Source organism: Salvelinus sp. IW2-2015, linkage group LG35 (genome assembly GCF_002910315.2).
Source record: "Salvelinus sp. IW2-2015 linkage group LG35, ASM291031v2, whole genome shotgun sequence".
Taxonomy (NCBI): Eukaryota; Metazoa; Chordata; class Actinopteri; order Salmoniformes; family Salmonidae; genus Salvelinus; species Salvelinus sp. IW2-2015.
In genome coordinates, this window is record NC_036874.1 from 20,818,524 (window position 1) to 20,840,353 (window position 21,830).

Genomic DNA, 21,830 nt, shown 5'->3' on the forward strand with positions numbered 1-21,830 from the left:
TTAGGATCTTTCTTGTAGCCTCTTCTACCCACCTTTCCGCATGGCCACAAAGGGTCTTTGTTAGGCCCTGGACCCTCGTAGGGCCCTGGACCCATGCGACCTGGCATCTCTGGGGTACTCATGCCAGACTGGTAGCCAGAGTTAGGGTCATGGAGTTCCTTCTGGGGAAAGCTGGGTCAGTACCGTCAGCAAATGGGTCCTGCAGCGCCACATTGCTCCTAAAAGATAGAGGACGTTTAGGGAGTAAATAGGGGTTATTCAAAGCGGATAGCAAAGTTGGGGTGAGTTCCATTTAAATTCAATAAGTAAATTAAAATTCCAATTGAAGAATTTAATCTCCTGAATGCAATTGATAACTCAAAGAGGATGAGATTGAAGCGCTGCAACTCACCTGGCCCCGGGTGGCATCTGGGTGGGGTGTGGGGTGGAGGCGGGTGTGGGGGGCTTGAGGTCGCTGCCCTCGGCCATGGAGCTGCTGGTGGACTGGGGGGTCTGAGGGCCCTGGAGAGAACCTGACCCAGCTACCGGAACAAAAGAGGGGCATTTCAGTTAGAGAGAGTTGACTTTCATCGGGTGGTTTGAGCCCTGAATGCTGATTGTCTGAAAGCCGTGGTATATCAGACCATATACCACAGGTATGACAATGATTACTATTTACTGGTCTAATAACATTGGTAACATTGGTATATTGGCCATATACCACGGTCAAGGGCTATTTTTAGGCACGACGCAACGTGTAGCCTTAGTATATAGGCCATATCCCACAAACCCCCAAGGTGCCTTATTGATATAATAAACTGGTTACCAATGTTATTAGACCAGTAAATAGTAATCATTGTCATACCTGTGGTATATGGTCTGATATACCACACCTTCTCAGGCCTTATTGCTTAATTATACAGGTCATTCAATTGACATTTCTACCGATACTAGACTGTGGCAACATTATCTATATGAATACAGCTGCCAATTCATTAAAGCCGTTAGATGCATTTAACATAGCGCACTTCATTTTATTATGGCATCAGGTTCATTCTTTACCAGAAAGTAAGCTGGCCCTCTTCGAATTTAAGTAGGTCGATTCAGTGCTTTCTTTTTATTTATAAAGTTCTCTAACAAAAACTCCCGCCGTACCTAACTTCGTTAATAACGAATAATAAGTATGAGTTACCATACCGGGTCTCAGGGATGGCTAACTCTGGAAATCTCTTCAGTCTCCTCAGAGTTAGGTAAATCTGCTTTTATTTTCTTTGCACCCCATGTATGGAACAGAGTTCCCTACAACTGGATGTTCTGGTGCCTCTCAGGCAGTTCAAAATGTTGATTGGGGACCTCTTTGCTGATGAATGTGATTGTTATTTTTTTACAAAAATATAGATTTCTATATTGTATTTTGTAAATTATGCGTATGCAGGTCTCCCTTGTGAGAGATCTTGGTCTCAATGGGACTCCCTGTTCAAATCAACAAAGGCAAAAAATTGTAAAGTTTTGCAACGAAAATGAGCTTTTCATATTGGACAAGACCAGGTAGTACCAACCAGTTTCAGTCCCCTTTCTTTCGTTTGATGCCTAGTAATTACGAGCCAGCATAGTGTGGATAACCGTCTGGCACTGACCTGGGGAGGGTGGCTGGACCTTGGCCTGGTTGGCCTTCTTGTTGTCAGTGATGATCTCAGGAGGGGGGTCCTCCCCGCGTTCGATCTTGCACTCGAAAGCGTACAAACACTGGATGTACTGCTTCTTCAGGGAGCTGGCAGCACTGCTCGACGTGCCAACGTTCAGGTTGGTGGACAGCTCCCGCCACTTCTTGTTCTTGTTCACCTGGACATAGAGCATGAAGACAGGGACATTAAAACAGGGACCAGAGAGAAGGGGATGAGCAAATAATAACCAAGAGATTGTGCATGGTGTGTTTGTGCATGTGTTAAACTTATTTATTGAACCAATATTTATCCAGGAATTCCCATTGAGGTCAGAAGACCTCTTTTATAAGGGAAACCTGGCCAAGAGGGCGTCTCAATAGGGAAACACATAGATCAAACACACTACAGTATATGCATGCATAGTACAGCACAAACCTACACTGACCTGTGCGAAGCCTCCAATCTCCTTGACCGAGACGTAGAGTCTGAAGAGGTCTAGGGGCTTGCGGCCCACAGCAGGCAGATTGGTCATGCCCATGGCTTTCTCCTCAATAAAGCCCAGGTAGCGGTCCACCCACATCTTCCTCTCGAGCTCGGGGCCCAGCTCATACAGACGCGTGATCTTCTCGTTGGTTGTCGTGGAAGAGCTCGACTTCTGTAAGGCGTCAAGAGAACACAGGACGTCAAGAGAGCCGTCATGAGGGAAAGGGTTGGGTTATAAACCCATTGGTCTTATTTCCCTTTAGTAGCTAGCTCATTGGCAACTGTAATAACCATGGAATAATGTCAAAAGTATGATCGTAACACGTGTGTTAACAGTTTACAAACAATATGGTTTATAACGTAGTTTCTTTTAACGTACACACAAGCCCTTAAACAAAATTGTCCCAAGTGGACAGACAAAGCCATTATCTTATCACCTTGGATTTAGTCGGTTCTGCTTTCGGTGTTCCGTCCACTTTGTTGTTCATCTTCTGGCCCTGATTCATTTTCCCATCCATACCAAACTCTGGACTGGGGGCCAAACCTAGGTACAAGGGTACATTGTGGGGTTGAGCACTGTTCAACGGCTTTTGAACAACAATTCTCGGGATCAGGACATATAACAAACAACTGCTGAACGAACAGAGGCAGTTGACATTTTTTTGTATTCTAATTTCAGAGGAATACAGACTAACAACAAAGTTTCCCCTATAGAACTTATTCATACCGCGGCCATTGTTCATTGACCAACATTATCTTCAAACAGGATAGGAAGTGCTCTGGTGAAACCAATGCAAAAACTTTCCTCAAGTGTGACTTAGATTAACAACCACTGCACTAAAACTATATTTGTTTTGCAAAACTCATACTTAGCTACCGCACTATCCGTCTATGCTAGAACTTTCAGATTAAAAAAAGGTCTATTGTGAAAACACTGCAGACAAATTGCGTCAGGCCTTACTTACTAGCCACCCCAATGCAAACCTATGCCACTGACCACCGTCCCAACCAAAGTCATCCTGCCATATCAGAAATACCTGGGGCACCATGGAGCAACAGTATTGGACTACAGTACTCACCACTGGAGTTATTGGCCATGTTGGGCCCCATAGGGAAAGGCGGGCCGCCCTGCGCGTTCATCATGCCAGGCATGTTGTTCATGGGAGGGCCATAGGGGGCGCCAGAGCCCATCATGCCAGGGGACATGTTGGGGTAGCCAGGCATCCTGAACGATGAGGGACAACCACACTTTTAGCATGTAGCATGATATCAGAGTGAAAAATATTCCTCTCCTGCTGAGAAATTAAACTCTTATGCTGAAAAACAATCAATCAGTTATGCAACAATATCACTAAATAAGAAAGAGTGAGTTATGAGTGCCATTGCAAGGGGGAATTGTTTGAGTTCTTGATATGAAAAGGTCTAGTGACTTTGTACACCTGTGAAGACTAAAGAGAGGGAAAATATGCTGAACCTGCATCTGAATTCTCCAATGCATTTCATGTTTGGATGTAATATGAGAGCCAGGTATTCCTCGTAGTGACAGCGGCCGGATGATCATCTCGTCTGCCTTTGCCTGTCTACCTCTCAGTAAGTCTGTCCTCATCTCATCTGCTCTCTCCTTTGTTTATTTCCTGTTGCTCTAATCACTCTTCTCACTGCCTTCACTGGACCTTCAACGTAGAGGAAAATCTACTAGTTAAGACCAGATAAGGCATACGCAACACATTAACAATGATTAAAAAAAATATTGACTGGAGGCACACACCTGTCTATATAAGGTCCCACAGTTGACAGTGCATGTCAAAGCAAAAACCAAGGCATGAGGTCGAAGGAATTGTCGGTAGAGCTCTGAGACAGGATTGTGTCGAGGCACAGATCTGGTGAAGGGTACCAAAAAAAGTCTGCAGCATTGAAGGTCCCCAAGAACAGTGGCTTCCATAATTCTTAAATTAAAGTTTGGAACCACCAAGACTATTCCTAGAGCTTGCAGCCCGGTCAAACTGAACAATCGGGGGAGAATGGCCTTGGTCAGGGAGGTGACCAAGAACCCAATGGTCACTCTGATAGGGCTTGAGAGTTCCAGAAGGACAACCATCTCTGCAGCACTCCACCAATCAGGCCTTTATGGTACAGTGGCCAGACAGAAGACACTTCTCAGTAAAAGGCACGAGAGCCCTCTTGGAGTTTGCCAAAAGGCTCTCAGTCCATGAGAAACAAGATTCTCTGGTCTGATGAAACCAAGATTGAACTCTTTGGCCTGAATGCCAAGCGTCACGTCTGGAGGAAACCTTGCATCATCACTACGGTGAAGCATGGTGGTGGAAGAATCATGCTGTGGGGACGTTTTTCAGCGGCAGGGACTGGGAGGCTAGTCAGGATCGAGGGAAAGATAAACGGAGCAAAGTACAGATAGATCCTTAATGAAAACGTTCTCCAGAGCGCTCAGGACCTCAGACAAAGGTTCACCTTCCAACAGGACAACGACCCTAAGCACACAGCCAAGACAAAGCAGGCGTGGCTTCGGGACAAGTCTCTGAATGTCCTTGAGTGGCTCAGCCAGAGCCTGGACTTGAACCCGATCGAACATCTCTGGTGAAACCTGAAAATAGCTGTGCAGCGACGCTCCCCATCCAACCTGACAGAGCTTGAGAGGATCTTCAGAGAATGGAGAAACTCCCCAAATACGGGTGTGCCAAGCTTGTAGCGTCATACCCAAGAAGACTCGAGGCTGTAAACGCTGCCAAAGGTGCTTCAACAAAGTACTAAGTAAAAAGTCTGAATACTTATGTAAATGTGATATTTCAGTTCTTGTAATAAATTTGCTAACATTTCTATTAAAAAAATCAGTTTTTGCTTTGTCATTATGGGGTATTGTGTGTCGATTGATGAAGGGAAAAAAAGAATTTAACCCATTTTAGAATAACATGCTGACCACACTGCCCGCGTCGCATAATAAATGTACATATATATATATATGTTATTCAATCATTGCATCCACGCCATTGCGCGTCAACGAGCGTACGCGTAGCCAGACGCTAAAATAGAACTTAGTTCTATTTGTGACGCTTGACGCCCTGCCTCTCCCATCGGTTTGTAGGAGCATATACCCACATGGGTGATTGAAAGATGAACTGAGGTCCACACTCCAGTCGGTAGTGGTAATGCACCTTAAAGTTGATTGCCATCTGCCATATAAAGTCCAAAGAAGAAGCCTGAAGGAGATTACTAGAAAAAAATTATTTGGTTTACGGTTTTATCTGTGGATTAATTGTCGGAGTAGAGGACCTTGTGTCTTTCAGGTAAAATAACAACCCAATGTTTATATCCCAGGACAAATTAGCAAGCAAGAGCAAGGTAGCTAGCTAAATTGCCTTAAATGTTTAATGCTTTGGACCTGTCTCCAAATTAATATTGTTGGTTCAGTTTGTTTTGATTTTCAACCTGCTGATCACGTCTAGTGTGGGTGGACAAAATCAACAACTGGTCTGGTCAGCATGTAAGGCTGTAACGTAACAAAATGTGGAAGAAGTCAAGGGGTCTGAATACTTTCCAAATGCACCGTACATGTGTAATATGGGTTAGAAAAGAGTATAGTGTACCTGCTGTGTATGGAGTTGGTAGCAGCGTGTTGCATGACTACAGCTGCAGCCTCCTGGGCCTTTCGGTTGAGGCCGGGGGGAGGGCACATCCCTGAGCCCACCTGAGGTGGCATGTTACCCATATTGGGTGGCATGTTGGGCCCCATGTTAGGGCCATAGGGACGCACTCCCATCTGGCCCGCAGGCATTCTACCAGGGGGGATGCCTGCGTACGGCAGCACCCCTTGCCCAGACATGGGGTTTATGGGGTTGCCCATGCCAGGGCCAGGGTTCATGGGGTTGCCCATGCCAGGGTAGTTGGCATTGGGCATGTTGTTGTATCCAGGTTGCCGGGGGTAACCTGTAATAAAATTAACAAAAACAGTGTGTAAAAAAATGTGTAAAAAAATAAATACACTGCTCAGGTGACATTGGGAAGACTAGTTATAAGCGCAAAACAACAAACTAAATATTTAATCAACTTGGGGTTCTATTGTGAAAGGTGTACTTGACTGCTAATGTCTGTTGAAGTTGTGCAAGGCACTATACTGAGCTGGCAGTGGAGCTGTGCACACTGAGCTAATGAGCCTGCCATCACAGTGGCAGCTCTACTGACAGGGGGGGGGGGGGTCTGCTATGTCAGCTGACTGTTCTCCATGGCTAAAAATAGCTGCACTAGGCTCAAAGAGGGAGGGATGAGCTGATAGGATGGAATTCCTATGAGGCAAAAATACATATTCCATGGATTTGGCTGAGGGAACAAACAAGAAGCAACTTCAAAGGATGGTGAGATAATTAAGTGGGATGCATTTATACATTGGCAGTCAGAGGATAACCAAAATGTTAAAGATCAAAATGATTAAAAGTCTATTTGGTATATCAACTGAGTTGTTCTTTTTCAAGTGTACCAAATTTTGAAATTTTAACATAGAATAGAACTCACTTCTATTGAAGCAAAACTAAACCAAAGGATCCTTTAACTAATTGCCACCAGCCCCTCTCCTTTGTTGCACAGTGTAACCCACAGAACTCACCTTGTGGGCCATACTGCCCACCCTGAGGTCCATAGCCCACCATGGAGTTGTTCTGCTGCTGATAAGGTCCCATCCCAGGGTGCATCTGGCCTCCAGAGGACTGTCGGGGTGACAGGGGAGAGGCAGACTGTGGTGAACCGTATGGGGGCATCTGGGGGTTTCTCTGTATGAACCCTGGCAGGGTCAGAGAAGAGAGCGTGAAAGAGATGTTAATCCTCCAACACTGGAAATCTCTCATAAAACACATCAGAGGGCTTTGGTACAGAAATGAGACAGTATTTACTTAGAAAGTACATGGTAAAATGGCAATTACATGTAATATTATTTGAAGTACCAGAAAGTACCCATTGTTACCACAAAATGTTCAATTAAGTACCAGGTAAATACCAGTGGTACCATAAAATAAAGTGCAACCAAAGTTTCTTTAAAACAGCACACTGTCAGTTGTCCCTGCAGAGCGGGGTAGTACTGTGTGAGGGGATTCTCAGTCAGGGTGAACTCACCTCTCTCCTGGGCCATCGGAGACTGGCTCATGGCGGGGTGCAGACTCCCGTCAGACTGTACACTCGATGGTCTAGGGGGCATCTGGGTCCCTAAACAACAGAAGGGTCGTCTCAGTATGTAAATAACAAGTCTAAGTAGGAACAAGGCCACTAATGTCACTACTTAGTTAACTTAAGTGTCCCTTAAATATTGTTAATCCAACAAAATTCCCATAGATTGAAACAGTGGAGCTACTGCAGCCAAGCATCATACGGTTCTAAAAGGTGCTTTGCTGCAGTAGTTCCATTGTTTCAATCTATATTAATATTGTTGTCATCGTGTATATGTATAACAAATGGCATGTGTCCTAGTACATGTCAGAAAAACCCATGTATGTGTGCGCACTCTTGTGTACGTGTGTTCACCTGGCATTGTGGCGGGTGAGAGGGGCCCCGTGCGGGAGGTGGTGGCACTGGCGGGGGAGCCGGCGGGTGACGGTGAGGGCCCTCGGATGCCTGGCAGGTGGGGAGAGGTGTGGGGCGAGAAGGGCGACTGGGCCAGGTTGCTCTGCTCGCCCTGGCTGCTTGACACACCTGAAGTGCTCACGCCAGGACTCAGAGCGCCATCCGTGCCCGTGGGCAGGTCATCGATGGAGCCTGAGAGATCCTGCAGACACACAAGACAGGAGACAGCGGGGCCTATGGTGAGGAGACGCTGTGGAAATACGCCGGCCTGATGGAATCGACACGACAGCTATTAGCTGACTGTACAGTTAGCAGTGAGACGTCTTGATAACGACTCCATGCATTTCCTGTAGCTCTGTCTACTAGCACAACAGAAGCACATTCAGGATGCAAGCACAATTTAATCTCCTCAGTTTTAGAAAGCATGACAGCACACTTTCTATTAGGTTTGGAGACATGTGACACACACACAGTTGTTGTTATTGATCTTGTCGAGGAAAAGAGGGCATATTAGAGCAGGGGGTTGTCATGGTTACGGTGGACGTGTGCCGACTCAGCGCGCCGTAACCCTGCCATGTGAATCTGATACACGCTCTCACACAGAAGCTAGGCGTGTGCACCGTCACTTTTGCTCTCGTGTTATCCAGGCCGGAGCTCTGCTCAAATTTACTAATATTCATCTCCCAGACAACATTTCTGCAAGTCCACAAAACACGCTACGCATACCCAATGACATCTACAGACACACACACTCAAATGATATACACAATAAACAGGGGTAGCATTAATTAACCACAACAGCACACACAACGGTTTTACTATGTTAAGTCTAAAATGGGTCACACGGAATCATGCAAACGTTTTTCAATGCATTATGATTTTAGAACAATGTAATAATGATTTATAGATGTATAGTATACCTTTGCACAGGTTGGGTGAGGACTCACCGGTAGGCTGGACGGCTGGCCTTGCATGCTGACGTCCTCCGAGACACTTTTGGGCTGGTTGGAGGGAGGGGCGCTAGACTGGGAACTGAACGAGTCCTGGGATATCTCCTGGGGGAGAGAACGAGACAATCAGTATTGAAGAGCATACACATATATGCGCACATGAGAATACACAGTGACAATACATTCCATCTGGTGAGCAAGTATGGCAACCGGTACTGAACGTTCAATGACGATATCAAAGGTACCTCAATCATAAAACATCAATTGCGCGCACACATACACACCAAACTTAGTTGTACCTGCTGTGGTGGAGGAGGGAAGCGTTGGTAAGGTGATTGCTGTGACTGCTGTTGCTGTTGTGGAGGATTCTGGGAGTAGGATGCAGGCTGGCCCTGTGGATGCTGGCTGTGACCTGGTGGTTGCTGAGGGGGTTGAGAGGGTGTCTGGGGTTGCTGCTGCTGCTGCTGTGTGGGGGGCTGCTGTGGGCCCTGCGTGGGTGGATAGCTAAGCTGGGGCTGCGACCCTGCTGGGACCTGGGAGCTAGCCTGCTGTGGAGGCTGGCTGGGAGGCCCCTGCTGCTGGGGGTAAGGAGGCTGACCAGACTGGGCCTGAGCCTGGGCTGGACCCTGGGAGTAGGGCGGCTGAGACTGCGGGGGCCCTTGGGATGGACCTGGCTGCGGTCCCTGGGACTGGGGGGGCATGTGGGGCTGCGGATAGAGCGGCCCACCCTGGGCATGTGAGGCTGACGTCTGTGGAGGGTGGGACTGCTGAGCGTAGGGTGTCTGACCACCCTGCTGTCCCAGAGGTGCCTGGGGGTAGGGCCCTTGCTGCTGGCCTGGGTGTAAAGCCTGGCCCTGTTGGCCGTAGTAGGGCCCTTGGCCCTGAGGCCCATAGCCTCCTGGTCCCTGCTGCCCATAAGACGACATCTATACACAAATACAGACGAAAGTTAGAAAACAAGAAAATGGTTAGGCATATGACAAGCAATCCATATAGTAGTGTGTGAAGAGGAGGGCTGATTCTGGTGTGAGAGAATATAGGAATAATTCAGCTTTATGACACCACTGACCTGCTGCCCGTACTGCATGCCCCCCATAGCCCCAGGGGTGCGGCCCTGCATGACCACCGGGTATCTCTGGGAGCCAAGGGGACCGTAGCCTTGGCCCGGGTATGCGTGACCTTGCTGGGCTCCTGGTGGTGGCCCCTGCCCAGGTTGTTGGGAGTATGGACTGCCCCCTCCGTACGTCTGGCCTCTCATTTTAGCCATCGGATCCATTGCACCTGGAGGCTGTGGAGCAGAAACAAAGATGCAATACATGAACAACACTTCATAACATGAACACTATTTTAAAAAATACTGAGAAGTGCGGTTGACCGGATGTACCATAGATCACAAAAGACTTGGATACAGGCAGATGACTATACTATAGATTATAGGCACTTTAATTATCTAGCAGGGGTCTCACATGCAAGCCAACTCACACATTTCAAGCTTCCCAACACAGCAAGAGCTATAGGTATGCATTTTCCCATCCAGATAGGCACAAAAACTAAAAACATGACAAAGGGGAAGTCCATAGAACACGTGAGAGCATTACTAGAGCAAAGGGAACGAGGAGTTTTTTTCCTTCACATTTCCCACGGTCATTAACCTGACTTTAACCTTTTTTGTGCCATATTTACGGATGTCAGAGCTATAAATAAATAAATATATATATATATCTCATCTCAAATGGAGGGCAGTCTGCCCAATCTTAAACACATCCCAGCTGTGGTCCTGTTTGGCTTGCAAGCCGGTTTCCCTTCGGGGGGGGGGGGGGCAATTCTGGCTCTGAATGAATGACATCAGAAATGGAAGGAGGAGCCTACTCAATATACTGTGTTATGATGCGAACACAACTATGAGTCAGGTATCGTCTCAATGGAGAAAGTTTTCTTAAATCTCTAGGCCTCCATCTCAACATTTTAATTTCACTCTATGTAAATCACTAACCCTTAGGTCTATCAGTTTATCTTGCTCAACTCAAAACAACCTAAACAAGAGTCGTCAAAATATTCCATGTTGATAACGTTAATAACAACAAATGGACAAGCTAATGAAAACATAAGCATTCATTTATTACCACAGTGGATTCTTATTGGCTTTGTTTCTTTATCTGTACCCTTGTCAATGCACACTGCTCTGAGACTTGAGACAGCTCTGGCACGTCACTGCTAAACAAAGGCCTTTAGAAATGGAGGGCAAAAAGCCTTTCTTGACATTTCCCAGCTTCCAGATAATTAATTGAAATAAATAAAAGCAGCACATGGCTAATCTGCATAAGACAGAGTGGAGACTCCCTAGGTGGGGGAGAGGCGGCTGGACTGTCTCTGTGATTGGCCAAGGGGGGTTAGAAAGAATTCTTAGTCACACACAGAGAGACAGAGTGGCACATGAGATACAGCAGCTACTCATGTCTCACACACACGGCTCATGTTCACCTCGCTATGCAGGGTCAACACACAGCAATGCCACAGGATGTAGACCTAACCTTGCCTCAGGAATACATCTGTATGTCATTGATAGATGAACCCATCAAATGGGACATAGTGGATGATGTCTCCCTAACACATTAACATTGGCATGCATTACCATCACCAACCTAACAAAGATCCTATTGATGACCAAAACATTGTCAGGTAGAAGTTTTTTAGGGAAAAGTAAAGGTGCATGAGTATTACTGCTTTAATATGCTAGTGAGCTATGGCATGTAAGCAAAGACAGCTGAGCATACATCAGATTGGCCACACTGTAGTCTCGAAGTATGTACATACATTTCATGACAGTTGGTTAGTTCTGGGTGATATTCATGGGTAGATAGGTCGTCAGAGCAGATTTCAGCTTTCCATGATATTTACAGTGGTCACCCAAATATGATTGCTCCAGATTGTGTTCTCAGGTACTGCAGCAAGTTCTTGTTGTAGCCTACATAAGGGTTTCCCAAACTTGGTCCTAGGGCCCCCCCTGGATGGACGTTTTGGTTTTTGCCCAAACACTACACAGCTGATTCAAATAACCAACTCACCATCAAGCTGATTATTTGAAATCAGCTGTGTAGTGCAAGGGCTAAAATGTGCACACAGGGGTGCCCCAGGACCGAGTTTGGGAAACCCTGGCCTACATGGGTCAAATTCAGTTGCTTCCAAATGTGAAAAACCCCTGTCAAAATAGAGTCGGTGCAACCTGAACTTGTCAAATAATGTTAATTTAGCAATGTTTTTCTTTCAATTTCATATCACACCCACATGGTCTCATGGTCCTTCAAATTGTTATCATGATAAATTTTTAAATTTTTGTGATATGGATTGTTTGTGATGGATTGCTCATCTGGCATCGACTGTACACATCTCAACCACTAAGAACATTTGCTTAGTTTAAGATTTGTAGCTTATAAATGCATGGTGCAGATACAAAAACGATTTAAAATGACAGTAAAATAAATTATTAACTTGGGTGATTTATCTTGTCATTTTACTTTGACCCAAAATGAGAGGAGATAGTATCTTTACCCTCATTGTTAAGCACGCACTATGGCCATTTATCTGCCTTTCTTTATAGGATGGTGCAAATACTGTTCCGTACTTATACATGTAGGCTACCGAGTTCCGCAAACTCTTCTATTTGCCATGTTGGTCGCGGTTGCGGTTGTTAATGAATATAGAAATTCAACAGGTATGGGTTAGGCTATACCATGTATAAAAAAAAATAAACAGTGGATCACAATATCAAACTGGATTGACAAAGGTTAACGTGAAATACTTGGTCAATGGGCCAAACTCTGACCATCTCTCCTTACTATAGAATGCATGTGGAATAGTGCAAACAGGCATGTCATAAGTGTGGGAAACAGATGATTGCAAAGTAGTAATTTAGAGAAATTGCCCAAAATGTGTATAGTATGAGCAATCATGATTTGTGGTGTGCACTTATCAGAAACTGTTGTTGCTTTACAGCATATTCAATTATAAATGGCCAAGAGCGAAGGGTGAGGAGCCAATCAGATCTCAGCTAGCATGTCAAACCAAGACCAACTGTCAACTGGGTTTGACAGCAGGATTTTTACCTCCACAATTCAAATCCCAGAGAAAAGCAATCTGCAGTCAGTCACACAAATCACTAGGCCAATGTTTACAAGCAGAATGTGGTGGGGGAAGCAGTTCCTGGCAACAGAGGCGCCAAATGACACCGTTTCATAAATACATAGGCCAGTGTGTGTTGATTAAAATGTAGCATTTTACATCATTTAGTTACTTGTGCAGTCCACCTCAAATCACTTTCAAACACACACGAACACTTGAGTCTAGGCAACATCAGTGGTCTGGGCTTGCAAGTGTTGTGCATTTCCTTCACAATTTCCATAATGATCAAAACAGACTTGCCGACATAAAAATGTATAGTCTATTCATAAGCATTAAATTGTACTCCGAAACGACTGACGTTACCAGTACAAACTATAAGAAATACCCATATTATGGAATAACTGTTTAATTACGTTGTATACCGCCCTGCCGAGAAACAAGTCAGAGTAATGAATATAGGCCTTTAGAGCTTTTTCACCTCTTTCGAGATTCGGGCCTCCATTTTCTGAACGTTCGAAGTTTGATTTCATAAGGAGGATTACCGAAGAACAGTTGCCTGCAAGTGATACATTTCATACCAACTAAATAAATACTGTTTAATGAGGTGGTGTTGGAAAAACGAGAGGCAGCCATTTTAGAGTGTCTTCGCAAGCAAACTGGCAAGCAACAATGGCTGGCCTGCTACGTTTATGAACTACATACATAAGATTACACCAAATGTACAGCAATAAAGATTCGGTGGAACATTGGCCTTTACCTGGCTTCTACCTAGGGGTTGCCCTGTACTTCCAGGGCTCATAGGCGGCGGATGATGGGTCCTTTGTTGCCAACCCGGATTCCCCCCTCCATACTGACCGCTACTGCCCGTGTCTGTTGGTCCCTTACTAGCGCCTTCCTGATTACTATATTCACTAGATGGGTAATTTGGATATATACGCGTGGAGCTTGGAGAAGTTAGTAGCTGGTTGAGAGTTGGGGTAGACGTTGGCTGTGGATTCCCCATATTATATCTCTGGTTGTTGTAAGATGCAGCCATTGCTGTGGGTCCTCCTGCTGGTTGCTGTTTAACGTTAGCTGGCTGTCCCCCAGCTGCCGGAGCCTGGGTATTACGTGAGGGGTTCATGCCGTATCCTTGGCCAGAATGGGGAGTTCTGTTCGGGAATGGATTGTAATTGTTAAACTGGTGATTAGAAAAGCCATGGTCGTGCGAATTGGGTTGATATGGGTCCATCATATTACTCGACGGCACGGCTGGACCTGCAGCAGCTGCCATGCCAGGGCTTTGTTGTCCGCCATGTTGATGAAAAGGGGCCCGGCCGTAGTGTTGACTGTATCCATAAGAAGGTGGAGGAAAACCGGACCCATGGTGGTGTACCATCCCGGGATGGTTATTCCCCTCGGATCCGATGGAATCATTCTGATTATTATTAGTCCTGGAAGGGTTCCCGTTCCCGTTCTTCATCTCAGGTTCCCCTCCTCCCCCTGCATTTCCAACATCGGCCCCGTCCTGCAGATCCCCCCGGCCCGGAGATCCGCGCTCTAATCCCGACTGCTTGTTTTCCTGCTGCTTTTCCCCCAGTATAGAATCCTCATTTGGGTCTCGATCCGGTTTCTTTAGTTCGGAAGGCGGACTTGTGTTGAGAGTGGCGGCGCTGGCGACCTGAGCGGCCATAATACCCCCCTCTCTCGGCGAGTCAGTCACAATCAAACGCTAGCATTGAATATAAATAATTGTTTATAACCATTTATCCTTGTCCCGACTCATTCCCACCCCTTTCACCGGACCGAATCCGGTTTTGTCTCCTGATTCCGATGTGAAAATAATTGGACACGTAATAATAAACCTCAGGGATGCATAAACAGACATATATTCCGGGGGTTCTATTAGTGAGCGAGAATAGAGGCAAGGAACGGAGCGAACCAGCACGAGGCTCCGCGAGATACAGCCATTTTACTAAGCCGTACAGACAGAAGTAAAGTACGGATTTGAGCTAGGTGGGAACACGGAGTGGATTCGTTCATTTTCACATTGCATAAGGGCACAAGAGTGGTTGCATTCATAAAGTGGTGTTTGGGTTTTAAATGCAACGATTCTCAAAACATTAATCGTTGCTTTGTTCCATTCTATCGACTGTTTTTGAACAATTCAACATGCGACAGTCAAGCAGGCAACTGATGATTGAGTGGTCATGTTTCATGATTTGGAAGTGTGAATAATAACTATTAGATACATTATTTCATTGTGATGTATCCACGATCAATGAATATTGTTTGGTTGAAAGACTCCTGCTCTGGGCCAGGACTGAGGGGTAGCATTTCACCAGTGTCGATGTGTCATCGTGTGCGGAGTGCATACTATGTGATGAGGTCGCCAGAATGAATGAGGAAGTGAAACAAAAAATAAGGTTGTCACACAAATCAGCTACAATCTGGTCATGTTAGCATGTTCTAAATATCAAAACCCAGTTGGGGCCTAAAATTGATATTAGCTCAGAATTTTACAGGGAAAACTTAGCCAGAACGAGACTACTAATGCACCCTCACACTAATTCGCTACCCACCCCCTCTCGGTCTGTCTCTCTTTCCTAACGGCAGCAGCGCTAGCAGAAACGCTCCTCTTGTGAGTGTGGGGGATGGGCAGTGAACACAGCTTTCTCAGCCACCAACATTGAACTACGCTGGCTTGCCAACCCTGACCTTGCCCTGAGGGGAATCCCACTCATATCAATAGTTACTCAGAGTCAAATGTAAAACACATTTTTATTAACATTTTAGATCTTGTACTTTGAGTGTATCACAATTTCTTAAGAGGGGAGGGGGGGGGGGGGGGGTAATGTGTTGTTGCATTTAAGCCATATTCTGATCAATGTGAGGTTAATCTACAGTTCCCCCATACACAAACACAGTTGTACAGGGGGCGCTAAGGGAAAAGGCAGTAAGTGCCAGTCAGGAGGCACACTCACATGTATAAACATTCACAACTCAACCTCACATTCTCCCTGGCACACCCACTCATAGCCTGAGAGTGATGATCAGTCCCAGACCATCACATATGTAACAGTATAACTTTAGACCGTCCCCTCGCCCCGACACGGGCGTGAACCAGGGACCCTCTGCACACATCAACAACGGTCGCCCACGAAGCATCGTTACCCATCGCTCCACAAAAGCCGCGGCCCTTGCAGAGCAAGGGGAAACCCTACTTCAAGTCTCAGAGCAAGTGACGTAACCGATTGAAACGCTATTAGCGCGTACCCGCTAACTAGCTAGCCATTTCACATCCGTTACACATACACACGTAAACACACACATTGTCTGGAGTGTGCTGAGGAAGGAGGTGCCACTCTATGACACTACACACACTAGGGAATTCTCGACAGAAGTGCTACTCTGTAACTGTAGAAAAGGCCCATGGAGTTGGTGGAAGAATCCTTTAATGCTTGGCCACTTGCTCAGCTGGGCCAGGGGCGCTTTAATTAGGTCAGGTGGAAATGTCCGACAGCTCTCAACTCCGTAAAAGGAGGAAATCGCCATCGCCGATCTCACTGCTTTCTCTTCCTTAACTCCGTCTAATCCATTCTGTGCGTCCCATGAATCCACGTAAGTCCACCGAATCTGTTACCTTTCATCTGAACTATCTGTTGCGATCGGGAGAGTGGGCCATCAGTTATTGTTTATAGTTATTACCGTGGAGCGGGGCTTGGAGAGCACGCTTCAAACCTATTGTTGTAATGTGAATGGGCAATGATCACGGCCCTACAGATCATCAGAGGCCAATTATGCCATTGATATATGGTTAATATGTAATGAAATTACATGTACATATTAAGACACTTGAAAGGGTGAAATATGAAACGTCATTGTTTGCTGAACTGATCGATTCTGATATCAATCTAAATGGGGATTATAGATTGAATAACCGATCACTGTTTGTATTATTCTTCTCATGATTATGATAAATAGTTACGAGCCTAAATGACTCAAGGATGATTCCTATTGACTTCTTAATGAACTGGATTGCTGAGGGAAATCGTTGAGGCACTCTAGACAGAGTGAGAGTTCGACCAGTGGATACCCCTTTGGAAGTGGCCATGGCAGCCGCCATTCACTAGCCCTCAGCGATTCACAGACCGCTGTCCTACGAGAGAGGATGAAACTACTAGCGTTGGATGAAATTGAGCATCAGATTGAGGAGGAACGACAGGCTGACGAACGATGTCACCTATTGGATGTGCAGGTCCGTAGAGCTCTGCAGGAGCTCTGCAGGAGCGGGAATTCATTGCCAAGGACCTGGCACAGCAGCGACGGCACCGCCAAGCAAGAAGGGAATTGGAGGAGGCACGAATGGTCTCAGTGAACGAACAGGGAGAGGAACGAACAGGGAGTTGACCTGACCACCCCTCCACATGGACCTGACCTGTCTGCCTTTCTTTCCCAATCTGCTCCTCTGGTACAGCATGGCACACAGTCCCCGGAGGCTCCAAGGTCAACAGCCAACACGGAGCACGGGGGACAGGCTGCTCCGCCAACGCCCTCTATGCCAGTGACACAAGTTAGCATTCCTCCTTCATCTAGACAAAGCATCACTCCTTCGCCTTTCCACCAATTACCAACCATGGCAAATCGTTCCTCTCGTCCATGGCCTGGGCCAGGCCAGTCATCAAACATCAGGTGGGAGGGCTCTCATCCAATTCCGGCTGCCACCAATGGAGGGTCTGGGACAGTAGGTGACAGGCCCAATGAGCTCATCAGCAGTCCCAGGTTTATCCTTCACGCAACCAGAAGAGGGAGCCAACATTATGAAACTGCTAGTAGCCTCAGCCTAAGTACTGGATACTTGGAGGATGAGGAGCCATTTGTAAGCATCAATACGCCTGTGTAGAATGTCAGAGATGGCGGGACGGAGCCACTGTGCCCAAAATGGCAGATTTACCCCCTGCTCGCTTGCACCTCCTCAAACCACCCTTCTGGTCAACAGGAGTAGATTGCTTTGGCCCCTTGACGATCAAGCGAAGTCGAGTGGAAAAGCACTGGGGCATTCTATTCAAGTGTTTGACAACTAGATGTGTCCACCTGGACCTACTGGAGAGTTTGGATACTGAAGCCTTCCTCATGGCCCTGCGGCGGTTTATCTCCCGACGGGGGAAACCCTACGAGATCCTGGCTGACAGGGGCACAAACTTCAAGGCAGGAGAAGCCAGGTTGGAGGAAGCCTTCCAAGCCATGCCTCCAGGATCAGCTGATGGACCAATAAATCTCATTGAAATTTAACCCTCCAGGAGCTCCTCATTTTGGAGGAACATGGGAGCGAGAGAAATCTGTAAAGACGGCCTTACGAGTCGTCCTCGGGGGACCAAACTGTCACTGAAACGGTCTTGCGTACCGTCCTGATAGAGGTGGAAGGGATACTGAACTCCAAACCCTTGGGATATCTCTCTGCAGACATCGCTTACCCCGATCCGGTTACACCGAATATACTCTTGATGGGACGCCGAGATGCATCACTTCATCAAGTCATGTATGCTGATACCAACCTCGTTGGCAGACGCCGGTGGCAACACAGTCAGATCTTGGCTGACCATTTCTGGGCCCGATTCATTCGGGATTACCTACCAAGCCTACAGCACAGAGGGAAATGGTGGAGAGAAATGGCCAGTCTGGAAACTGGCCAAGTGATAATGATTGTGGACCCTCAGCTGCCTCAAGCCTCCTGGCCGGTGGGCCGTATCACTAAAGATCATGCCTGGGACCAATGGTCGTGTTAGATCAGTGGAGATCCAGGTAAAGAACCGAACATATATACGACCAGTCGCCCGACTAATTCCTCTCACTGAGATGACAGAGGACGGGGAGCAATGAGCCTTTTTGAGGAGTGTGGAATTTAACAGTAACCCTTTCACAGACAAGAGCACATCGACAACACACTCTTCATGAATGATGGTACTTTGCCCAGTACTCTAAAACTAAATCTGCCAATGTGCCCTTGAGCAAGGCACTTAACCCTAATTTGTTCCAGGGTTGGCGTAATACTGTGTCTGATCCTGTAAAACAACACATTTCACTGCACCTATTCGGTGTATATGACAATAAAACATCTTCTAGATTTGTATACCAGACAAGCTAAATTACTTCTATGCTCACTTCGAGGTAAGCAACACTGAAATATGCATGAGAGCATCAGCTGTTCCGGACGACAGTGATCACGCTCTCCGTAGCCGATGTGAGTAAGACCTATAAACAGGTCAACATTCACAAGGCCGCAGGGCCAGATGGATTACCAGGACGTGTACTCCGAGCATGCGCTGACCAACTGGCAAGTGATTTCACTGACATTTTCAACCTGTCCCTGACTGAGTCTGTAATACCAACATGTTTCAAGCAGACCACCATAGTCCCTGTGCCCAAGAACACTAAGGTAACCTGCCTAAATGATTACCGACCTGTAGGCTCACGTCTGTAGCCATGAAGTGTTTTGAAAGGCTGGTCATGGCTCACATCAACACCATTATATAAAAAACCCTAAAACCACTCCAATTTGCATACCACCCCCAACAGATCCACAGATGATGAAATCTCTATTGCACTCCACACTGCCCTTTCACACCTGGACAAAAGGAACACATATGTCATAACGCTATTAATTGACTACAGCTCAGCGTTCAACACCATAGTGCCCTTAAAGCTCAGGACCTTGAGACTAAACACCTCCCTCTGCAACTGGATCCTGGACTTCCTGATGGGTTGCCCCCAGGTGGTAAGGGAAGGTAACAACACATCCGCCACGCTGATCCTCAACACGGGGGCCCCTCAGTGGTGCGTGCTCAGTCCCCTCCTGTACTCCCTGTTCACTCATGACTGCATGGCCAGCCACGACTCCAACACCATCATTAAGTTTGCTGATGACACAACAGTGGTAGGCCTCATCACCGACAACGACAATACAGCCTATAGGGAGGAGGTCAGAGACCTGACCGTGTGGTGTAACGACAACAACCTCTCCCTCAACGTGATCAAGACAAAAGAGATGATTGTGGAATACAGGAAAAGGAGAATCCCCATTGTCATTGACGGGGCTGTAGTGGAGCAGGTTGAGAGCTTCAAGTTCCTTGACGTCCACATCACCAACAAACTAACATGGTCCAAGCACACCAAGCCAGTCGTGAAGAGGGCACGACCAAACCTATCCCCCCTCAGGAGACTGAAAAGATTTGGCATGGGTCCTCAGATCCTCAAAAGGTTCTACAGCTGCACCATCGAGAGCATCCTGACGGGTTGCATCATTGCCGGGTATGGCAACTGCTCAGCCTCCGACCACAAGGCAATACACATGGTAGTGCTTACGGCCCAGTACATCACTGGGGCCAATCTTCCTGCCATCCTGGACCTCTATACCAGGCAGTGTCAGAGGAAGGCCGTAAAAATTGTCAAAAACTCCAGCCAACCTAGTCATAGACTGTTCTCTCTGCTACCGCACGGCAAGCGGTACCGGAGCGCCAAGTCTAGGTCCAAGAGGCTTCTTAACAGCTTCTACCCCCAAGCCATAAGACTCCTAAACAAATGGCTAACCAGACTATTTACACTGCCCCGCTTCCCCTCCTTTACGCTGCTGCTACTCTCTGTTATCATCTATGCATAGTCACTTTAATAACTCTACCTACATGTACATATTACCTCAACTAACCGGTTCCCCCGCACATTGACTCTGTACCGGTACCCCCTCTATATAGCCTCGCTATTGTTATTTTACTGCTGGTCTTTATTATTTGTAACTTTTATTTCTTTTTTTTGTTGTATTTTTCTTAAAACTGCATTGTTGGTTAAAGGCTTGTAAGTAAGCATTTCACTGTTGTAATCGACGCATATGACAAATAACATTTGATTTGATTATAATGGCAGTCGGGATACGGCCTTTCAAGGTACTACAGTCTGCCATTATTTTTCCAATGTTAGCACCATCTGTGTCTGCGCCTACATCCCCAATTGATGAGAAGATGCATCTATCTAGGAGGTCCATACTAAATATCAATCTTAAACGGGCATTTTTAATATCAGGGAACTATAGCAGAAAAACCTGGAAGGACTTTGACCTTTCACTAAGGACAAAAGGTCTGAGGAGAGATGGAAAGAATTGTCCCTGTTCTCTCAAAGCCACTTGTCGCGTTGGAAGACATGCAGGGCCTTCCCATCCCAGAGAACGGACACAGGGCCAGTTGTGCAGAAACACAGATTTAATGTGGCCCTCACCCCTCCTAACTTAGTTTTTTTTGGCCACCTGTAAAACTGGATTATAATTTCTTAAGGGATCTAGGGAAGGGGATTTGGATACACTGGTGCCATCTCCTGGTCAGAAAGGAACTTCAAAACAAATACAGTACCCTAGATGTCCTATTTATACTGTATTTATACTCAACAAAAATATAAAAATGCAACATTTATAGTGTTGGTTTCATGAGCTGAAATAAATCATCCCAGAATTTTTCCATACGCACAAAAAGCTTATTTCTCTCAAATGTAGTGCACAAATTTGTTTACATCCCTGTTAGTTAACATTTCTCCCTTGCCAAGATAATCCACCACTTCACAGGTGTGGCCTATCAAGAAGCTGATTAAACAGCATGGTCATTACACGGGAGCTCTTTGTGCTGAGGACAATTAAAGGCCACTCTAAAATGTGCAGTTGTCACAACACAATGCCACAGATGTCTCAAGTTTTGAAGGAGCGTGCAATTGGCATGCTGACTGCAGGAATATCCACCAGAGCTGTTGCCAGAGAATTTAATGTTCAGTTCTCTACCATAAGCCGCCTCCAACATCGTTTTAGAGAATTTGGCAGTACGTTAAACCGGCCTCACAATCGCAGACCACGTGTAACCACGCCAACCCAGGACCTCCACATCCGGCTTCTTCACCTACGGGGATCATCTGAGACCAGCCACCCGGAGAGCTGATGCAACTGAGGAGTATTTATGTCTGTAATAAAGCCCCTTTGTGGGGGGGGGAAACTCATTCTGATTGATTAAGCCTGGCTCCCAAGTGTGTGGGCAGGCCCACCCATGGCTACGCCCCTGCCCAG

General features: G+C 46.4%; 1 pseudogene; it reads right to left on the reverse strand.

The window, feature by feature from the left end:
- Positions 1-15,545, reverse strand: part of LOC111958872 (AT-rich interactive domain-containing protein 1A-like) — a 20,838-nt pseudogene extending 5,293 nt beyond the window's left edge.
- Positions 15,546-21,830: the final 6,285 nt, after the last annotated feature.